Below are 9,160 nucleotides of genomic sequence, written 5' to 3'. Positions count from 1 at the left end.
TATGCCAACCTCTACTTTAATTTTTAATTAATTACAATGTATAAAAAGCTCATAGTCACGGAACATTTTTTAATTTAATTCTACAAGGAAGAAATGCAGCATAATATTACATCAAAAATATAACAAACAATAGAAATGTCACCATAAAATATTTCTCTGCATTTATGTGAGAAAATCACTTTGTCTTTATTTCATATGCTTGGCAAAATAAGAAAAAATAAGACGATTATAATATCTTATTTTTGTTTAAACTGTGTTTTAGGTGCTGACTGAAGTTTGATGTCATTTGTGAGGCCACAAATTGTGGTTGTTGGATGAGATGTTCCTGTCATTTAATCCACAAATTATCAAACAAAATAAAACACTACATTTCACGGTTCATATTGACGTAGGATTGCAGCTTTATATTATACAAGAATCCTAACAATGACTAATCACAGTGAGTATTAACTTAAGTACAACAGCAATCACTGCAGGTCCCGACAGGAATATTAAAGCGATCCCGCAGAAGACAACAAAAACACCACAAGGTAAAATTATCTCATTATCAACACATTGGTGATGTGTAAAAAAGTCTTCATTTCCAGTGACATTTTTTCTCCTAAACCGTATAGAGTGGTTTTCACTGTTGATAAATCAACTGATAACAGATCAAAAGGATGCCGAATGAATGGAAATAACTTTCAAAATAATCTTTGTTTAAAACATTATTTCTACCTGCACAAGTAGGTTAAGTTGCTTCATTAATTTCAGGTGTAGTGTTACATTATTTTTCAGATATAAAGGTGGGGATGTTGGTGTGTCTCCATATCGTGCGGCGACCCAGTTCTACACCCACTCAGGATATTTTGCTGTCCTCAGGCGGCAGCAGTAGAGCCTTTCAGAAAGCCTGGTCCACGTTATTGGCTTTGTGCATGCGGATGGCTGTAAGACAGGAAATAAAAAATGTAAATGTTTGCTCTTCATATTCATTTTCCCCAGGATGAAAGGTATTACTGTCATCACGTGATCACCTGGTTCAATTGTGAATTATTTACAATTCCTCTTAACGTCACAGCCCTGAACACCAGCAGAGGCTTTATTATGAAAACAAAGATATGACATTCAAGACCCACATTAAAGATGTGATTTGTCAAAGAGGAAAATCAGTTGAACTACTTTCCAATTCTTCCTCGTGGCAAGCAGGAACTGTACTCTGCCAAATACAAATATTTGTGTATTCGACCACAGATAATTCAAGGCAAAGTAATAAAACCAAGGCCTTCAGATTATGAGACTGACGCGCTGCCTACTGCGCCAACGAGGCCCAAAAAGCAGTTTATGTCCATGATTGAAGGCCAGACATTGTTTTCCTTGACATGGACAAAAATGACTGGTTGACATTCTCAGAAAAACGACTGGTTGACCTTCCAAATATGCCAAAGTAGAGCGAGCACTGATTCCAAACAGCAGCAACAGTTAGTTGCGGGTCTCCCTCATGGCAAGCGATAAATGTACTCTGCCAAATACAAACATTTGTGTATTCGACATTAGATACTTCAAGGCAAAGAAGTATTAAAACCACTGCCCCGTGTGAGGGTCGAACTCACGACCTTCAGATTATGAGACTGACGCGCTGCCTACTGCGCCAACGAGGCCCAAAAAGCTGTTTATGTCCATGATTGAAGGCCAGACATTGTTTTCCTTGACATGGACAAAAATGGCAGGCGAAAAATCTCCTCTACCAAGTATTTGACCACAGATGATTCAAGGCAAAGTATTAAAACCACTGCCCCGTGTGAGGGTCGAACTCACGACCTTCAGATTATGAGACTGACGCGCTGCCTACTGTGCCAAAGATGTAGCACATTGGTTTATGTAACAGACCACGATTAGCCTGAAATGCAGTACCAGTTGCCAAAGTACTGAAAGTGCGATGGTGGCTTTCTGTCTTTGCAGCACTTTTTGCAAATGATCACGTCTGTCTTTTTCACGTATTTTCTTTTGACGGTTCCACTTTGCTCCATCTCCTCTTTTGTTTTCCTGTATTGTTGAGTACTGTAAGGAACCGTGTGAGTTGAAGGTGGCACAGAAGGTAAACTGGGGTTAGGGGAGTTAAAAAACATCATCTGTGAGGTTCCAGGTGCAGCCATCACCTGTGAGGTTCCAGGTGCGGCCATCACCTGTGAGGGTCCAGGCAGTACAGAAAGCCACATAGCTGGGAAAAAGAAGGGCAAGGAGACGGGCGGCCTCTTCTTTAGCGTCGCTTCTCCTGCAGTGTTTGGTGGCAGGAGGAACAGGTGGGGCTCAGCCAAACTGCCAGAATGCAGAGATGGCCCTTTCTGCAGAGCTGCAGGGAGCTTCTCTGGTCCTGCAAACGGTGCCTCTGGAGCTGGGACACCCTGCTGCAAAATGTTTTTTTCAAGTGCCCTGCCACGCCTGCTGAACCTGGGAAAACATAAAACAACCAATATTAATAAACAGATTGTAAGCAAACTGACTAATGGAAGCAATGCAGAAAACATGCTCTGCATAAAATATAAGAATATGAAGCATGCTCATATTCTCACCATTGTGTGACTGTTGCAACATTCACTTCTGGGAGCTGGATGGTGGTCTCAGTCATCACCTTCGCGTTAGTGACTATGCACTCTCTAATGTGCCTGTACACACGTATCACCATTCTGAAGCGTGACACCCTCACTCCGTCACAACTCACAGCATTTTTATAAAGATCACAGAGTCTCGTGAAGATGGCCTCCACCACTCTGTTGCAGTTGAGCCACTGTGCGGGACTGTGAGCCCCAATGAAACACCTGCAAACAGCAAGAGAAGACATATTGTAAATATAATACAACTTTTTTGATGAATGAATGAATACCTCTCTGTTACTGTTTAGATTACTATTGTATGTGTCAAGGCGTCAGCTAATGGGGATCCTTCAATAAACTTGACTAAACTAATTAAGCTGGATACAATATTTACTTCACTTTCAGTTATTTATGTATTTTTTTAGACAACAAAGAGCCTATGTTTGCTTTATCTAACAAACCTTTTGGTGCTCTCCACACCTGGTGCCACAATCTTTTTAGTTGCCCTGAAGCGTCCCTGTTTCAGGCTGGTTTTGTGACGTGGTGCGTAAGTGGTCTTCCTCTTATCATACTCTCCCAACGCCTGCCACAGGGTGATGATCTGGGCGCACTCTTCACCAGTCACGGCAAGACGGTGTTCTCTAACGCCAAACAAAAAATCGGCCAAGTTCTGCACAGCTCCATAACCTTCAATGTTGTCGGGTCCAACACAATCCTAAAAAGAAAAATTATTTTAGAACTTCTGATAGCAGCAATGAATACGTTTAATCCTATAAGAGCACAGCCAACCCTCATTTTCTTTCCAAACATGTAAATGTACAATAAAAGGTAGATCCCTACATCATGTGAAGTGGAGCTGGTTGGAGGAGATGTTATGCTGGATGGAGGCGGAGGGACCACAGACACTGATGAAAGTATGGAGCTGGTTGGAGGAGATGTTATGCTGGATGGAGGCGGAGGGACCACAGACACTGATGAAAGTATGGAGCTGGTTGGAGGAGATGTTATGCTGGATGGAGGCGGAGGGACCACAGACACTGATGAAAGTATGGAGCTGGTTGGAGGAGATGTTATGCTGGATGGAGGCGGAGGGACCACAGACACTGATGAAAGTATGGAGCTGGTTGGAGGAGACGCTACGCTGGATGGAGGTGCAGGGACAGACCTGGTCGAGGAGGCAGCAGGTGTTCTCTCTGTCTCAAAGGTGGGGACAGTGATGTCCTGAAACTCCTCATGTTCAGGTCGAACTTCATCCACCTCTATAGACACAGCAGTGGTCTCCGACTCCTCAATGGCCAACTTGTAGTCCTGGAGAACTTTACCAGTTTGTTGGTAAAGGTACTCCACTCCTATCAGCTCATCTGTAAAATATAAAAGCATTGACAAACAATTCAATATTAAACTGGTATTTGTAGATTTGACTTAAATTTTCAAAGAACAACAACAAATATAATAGTTATCTACCTGTGTATTTTCTTGGCCCGACATAAGGGACAATCTTCTCGCCCAGAACCTCCTCAGCGAGAGCGTTTGCAGCATGGCGGAGAAGATGGTTGTATGAATGTGGTTGCTGCTCATTAGTTGTTGCTGCCACAGCCCGGTCTTCATTCCACCGTGAAAGGCCATCTAAAAGATATGCCTGGAAGAAGGTGTCACTTGCCAAAGTACCTGTAGAGTAAATTCAGAAATGTACAAAAAATAAAAATAAAGGCTGAGACCATACAAACATTTCCTAGAAAAACAGTGAACAGCTGTTATTAGAATTAATTACATATCTTAATGATTAATACATTAATAAATAATTAAAACTAATCATGGGATGAGAAAAATAATCCAAATATTTACCCGGGATGAATCGGTTCAGGTGCAGGTGAAATGACTCGAGGGACGTGGAACCTCTAGCACAGCGGTAGGTTGGCAGACGGCGCCCTCCCTTCACTACGGTTCCCGTCTGTGTGTAGAGCTGCACTCCTGGAGGATCCTGGATGCAGCCCACATGCTTCCACTGGGACTTCTGGATTTCGCTCATCCGGGCAGAGTTGATGAGTGGGACTCCCAGAGAGTCACAACCAGCATCTCCATCAAAGGCCTGGATATGGCTCTTAATCAGATCCTGGGTCTCCCTGGTCCCGCGTGTAGTTCTTCTGCAATGCAGAGCTAGCTCGCTTCGGCTGATGAAGCGCAGCACGTCAGCCTCAGATGGTTGAATCCGCTTAGCTTCTAGCTCTGCAAGCTTCGCCTCCTTCAGTGCCTACAGGTCATCTTGGTCCCACATAAAGATGCAATGGCTGAGGCGACTCATAAACGTACCATACAACTGGTGGGAGTCAGTGGTGCAACCCACAGCAAATCTTCGCATGAAATGCCAAATGTCCAATCGGATGATCATTTGATCCCACTCTTCAAACATCCTCCTCAGCAGAGTGTTCCCACAGCAGTCCCGGTCAACATATAGCACCTCAGGAGGAGCCACCCCAGCCACTCTGTACCTCTTGATGAGACCTTCAATCATTGGCCCAAGCCCAAAACCTTCGCTGGCTGTGAGCACGGACATGATCACCTGTCCATGCTCATTTCCAACATTGGCTACCCAGGTGGCGGTGCCAAAGCTATGTCCTGCAAGCTTTCGGGCCACCTTTTTAGTAGAATCCATCTTTAATATCTTACCATACTGTGATGTGATGGTGGCCTTGATTTCACCCAGCCTTTGCAGGACATCCTGGGCATAAACCTGCATCAGCCACCGATGCTTGGGGATTGTAGGCATAACAGGTACATGTTCAAAGGTCACAGGCATAATCAAGCCCGATTTGACTGCACTAGCAATCCCCTTACAATCTGTCAAGTACTGGACTGTCTTCTGCAACCAGACCTCAGCATGACGCTCCTGCAGCTTCCGCTGGATCTGGCTGCTGCTGTTTCCCAGGCCTCGCTGACGCATCAAATTGACAACCTCCATGTCGCATGCTAGTTTTGATGTGAGGATGCAAGGGAATTGCACCCTGTGGCCAATGTCGAGCTGGGAGACGAGGCCATGGCTCCAGCTGATGACCTTCCGTTTGCATCTCCGACAGGCCAGGTACTCAGATCCAACATAATACATCTTCCCCACGGCCACCACCTGCCTAATTTTTTGATGCAGGCCAGCTGAGGTGAGAAGTTCATTTTGACACTCTGGATGTGGACAGGTTAGCTTGACTTGCCACAGCTTTCGTGGCATCCAGAGCAGCAGGGGATGGCCAAAGTAATTTTCCTGTTGAGGAGAATTTGTCTTCAGTGGCACTTGTGGAGGATACCACCAAAGTCTGTCCACCCTGCTAAAGTCCAGCTCAGGATGCCTCTGTGCTGTCCACCTGAACAGGGCCTTTGATATCCACCTCTGGTCCACTTCTGGCAAGTTGTGTATCCAGCCTGCTGGAAGACAGACTCGTTGTGCTGTAAATAACAAAAACAAAGAAATAAACATATAAATAAATAAAAAAATGCTTATTCACTTTAATATTGAGTTGCACGTTTTAAATAAGAATAAACTTACGTGCAACATGTGCCTCCTCAAACTTAATTGCCTCTGCCAGCATTGTGCTATCATCCAGCTCAGTGGACACAGAGGAGGGGGCAAGGCTGGGTGGAGGCTCCGTGGCTGCCTCAATGGACACAGTCGTGTGGGTGAGGGTGGCTGTCGGGCGGGTGTGTGCCTGGGTCAAAGCTATAGAAGCAAACAAACAAAACATCATGAGTATTGAACAGCAATAAATTCTAAACATAAAAAACTGTGATATACAAATGTTTGCTTACAAGGTTTGACTTTGATGGGGGACATCAGTTTTTTTACCGCATTAGTCAGGCTTTTCTGAGTAGGCACATTCCTGCCTAAGAGGGAGCGGATAGAGGAGGTGAAAGTCTGCTGTGTTGGGGCAGAGTGCTGTGTTGGGGCAGAGTGCTGTGTTGGGGCAGTCCGCTGGGAAGTGGCAGTGGTTGTAGTAGACGGCTGGGGATTTTTTACAGCATATTGCTCTTCCTTCATGGCAATGGCAATTCTGCCAGAAGGAAAGAGCTCAATATATTCCTTGAAACACCCCTTGTTGTGTGCATGTTCCTGGTAGTCCTTGCTGCCGCCTGTGGGGTCCCTCTTCATTGCTGCCACCAGGTAAGCAGCATATCCAAGGGCATTTTCAGCCACCCACTTGAAAGTCTGCCCACGAAACACACCGAACTGGATGTCAAAGAAACCCAGAAGGTGTTTCCTGTTTTCTGGATCGCCATGGTGCTGAATTAAAGATGTCTTAGCTTTGTCTAGTACTGCATCTGTGGACATGGGTCGCATCCAGGGCTTTCCTCTGTTGCTCTCCTTCACCTTTATTGCCTCAACTGTGTCTGTGAGGTTCACACTACCGTCTGCACGTCTCCTGAAGCGAGGTTCCATCTAGATTAAAAAAATTATATATAAAGAAAACAGAGATACGAATGTAAATAACACAGCTGTGAAAGATGAAATGAACAAAACATTTGGTAACACATTACTTAAGGAAGCTGTGTATATTATACTACTATCAGTTATATCCAGTCAGGATCACCTTGTAATGTTCAATTTATATTATGCCCCCTGTCTGTGTATAGTTTTCCAACAATACCACACTTTGAAAAATGCTCCCCTACAATAAGAATCTTTCTTATGTAGAATTACAAAAGTATTAGCAGCAAAATGTATTCAAAGTAATAATTTGGCAGCAGAATGACCCGGGTGACATCCTATTATTAAACTATTATTAAATATACATTACTGTGTGCACTGTAGGTATTGCAAACTATACCTACAGTATAGTAAAGGTAATTAAATATTAAATCTGCGCAAGAATAAAGATCACTGTAAAATACAAATTCTAGACAAAGACGATTTTTCAAGTAAGTAATGTTTAGTAATGCAATGAACGGTAAGTTACAAACAAGTGTCCAATAACGTTGTTACGTTATTACGTTATTGTAAAGGTTACGACTCACAGACTAGTACACTATTTCATTTTAATTTAAGTCGTGTTATGCTGTATGTAGCTAACATTAATTTATTGTAAATGAATAAATACATAAAGAGAAAAGTAAAATAACGGTGTAATGGTGGACAGTCCCACTTAACGTTAGTTCGCTACGGTCATCAAAAAGCGGGTTACTTTGTTAACTTTGTTGGTTAACGTTAAAGTGACTTGACAGGAACGTAATATCAGTAACGTTAGACCTAGCTAAGTAACATAAGTGATAAAATCGCTATCTATAAATGTAATACAGTGATGGGACAGTTGACGTTATACGTTAGGACGCGTTTCCTCGTCAGTAAAAATTACCGTTCATTCAAATATCAATATATCTCAATTAATTTGTATTGACAATAGTTATAAAGGATTGACTTACTTTCGAAATGTTGACAATAAGATGAACAGAATCCGACAGCCGTTATCTTCATCCACCGTAAGTATTCGTGAACTCGGACTCGGAGTTGAACTTTCCAAACGTCGGAGAGATGAAAACAATCGTCTTCGGCCGTTCTCGTCATTCATCGTGAGTGTTCGTGAGCGCGAAGACGCCATTGGTCAATTCTTGGTTGATTCTTGGTTGCGATACGAGCACCGATTGGCCACAGCGGACAATTCTTGGTTGATTCTTGGTTGCAGACTGAACGGCGATTGGCTTTCGCAACCAAGAATTAGCTTGACTCACGCGCTACCTGGGGCTCCAACGAGGCCCAAAAAGATGTTTATGTCCATGATTGAAGGCCAGACATTGTTTTCCTTGACATGGACAAAAATGACTGGTTGACATTCTCAGAAAAACGACTGGTTGACCTTCCAAATATGCCAAAGTAGAGCGAGCACTGATTCCAAACAGCAGCAACAGTAAGTTGCGGGTCTCCCTCATGGCAAGCGATAAATGTACTCTGCCAAATACAAACATTTGTGTATTCGACATTAGATACTTCAAGGCAAAGAAGTAGAAAAAAAAATGGCAGGCGAAAAATCTCCTCTACCAAGTATTTGACCACAGATGATTCAAGACGAAGAAGTATTAAAACCACTGCCCCGTGTGAGGGTCGAACTCACGACCTTCAGATTATGAGACTGACGCGCTGCCTACTGCGCCAACGAGGCCCAAAAAGCTGTTTATGTCCATGATTGAAGGCCAGACATTGTTTTCCTTGACATGGACAAAAACGACAGGCGAAAAATCTCCTCTACCAAATATTTGTGTCTTTGACCGCAGATGATTCAAGGCAAAGAAGTATTAAAACCACTGCCCCGTGTGAGGGTTGAATTCACGACCTTCAGATTATGAGACTGACGCGCTGCCTACTGCTCCAACGAGGCCCAAAAAGCTGTTTATGTCCATGATTGAAGGCCAGACATTGTTTTCCTTGACATGGACAAAAATGACAGGCGAAAAATCTCCTCTACCAAATATTTGTGTCTTTGACCGCAGATGATTCAAGGCAAAGAAGTATTAAAACCACTGCCCCGTGTGAGGGTTGAACTCACGACCTTCAGATTATGAGACTGACGCGCTGCCTACTGCGCCAACGAGGCCCAGTAAGCTGTTTATGTCCA

The 9,160-nt window shown here is 43.5% G+C and overlaps 1 long non-coding RNA gene and 3 other non-coding genes across 4 annotated transcripts; all 4 read right to left on the bottom strand.

Annotated features, from left to right (window-relative positions):
• Positions 1-377: 377 nt before the first annotated feature.
• Positions 378-2,413, bottom strand: LOC137879133 (uncharacterized). Its single transcript, XR_011103707.1, has 2 exons — positions 2,136-2,413; positions 378-924 (listed from the first exon to the last, which is right to left on the bottom strand). It is a non-coding gene; the product is annotated as an uncharacterized lncRNA (long non-coding RNA).
• On the bottom strand, positions 1,565-1,637 carry trnam-cau (transfer RNA methionine (anticodon CAU)). The gene has a single exon. It is a non-coding gene; the product is annotated as a tRNA-Met (tRNA).
• Positions 2,414-8,634: 6,221 nt separating the features above from the next.
• trnam-cau (transfer RNA methionine (anticodon CAU)) lies at positions 8,635-8,707 on the bottom strand. Its single transcript has one exon. It is a non-coding gene; the product is annotated as a tRNA-Met (tRNA).
• Positions 8,708-9,066: 359 nt separating this feature from the next.
• Positions 9,067-9,139, bottom strand: trnam-cau (transfer RNA methionine (anticodon CAU)). Its single transcript has one exon. It is a non-coding gene; the product is annotated as a tRNA-Met (tRNA).
• Positions 9,140-9,160: the final 21 nt, after the last annotated feature.

The sequence above is a fragment of the Cebidichthys violaceus genome, unplaced genomic scaffold (genome assembly GCF_023349555.1).
Source record: "Cebidichthys violaceus isolate CVI_PGR_0920_01 unplaced genomic scaffold, fCebVio1.0.p SCAF_24, whole genome shotgun sequence".
Classification (NCBI taxonomy): domain Eukaryota; kingdom Metazoa; phylum Chordata; class Actinopteri; order Perciformes; family Stichaeidae; genus Cebidichthys; species Cebidichthys violaceus.
This window is presented reverse-complemented; position numbering and strand designations above follow the sequence as displayed.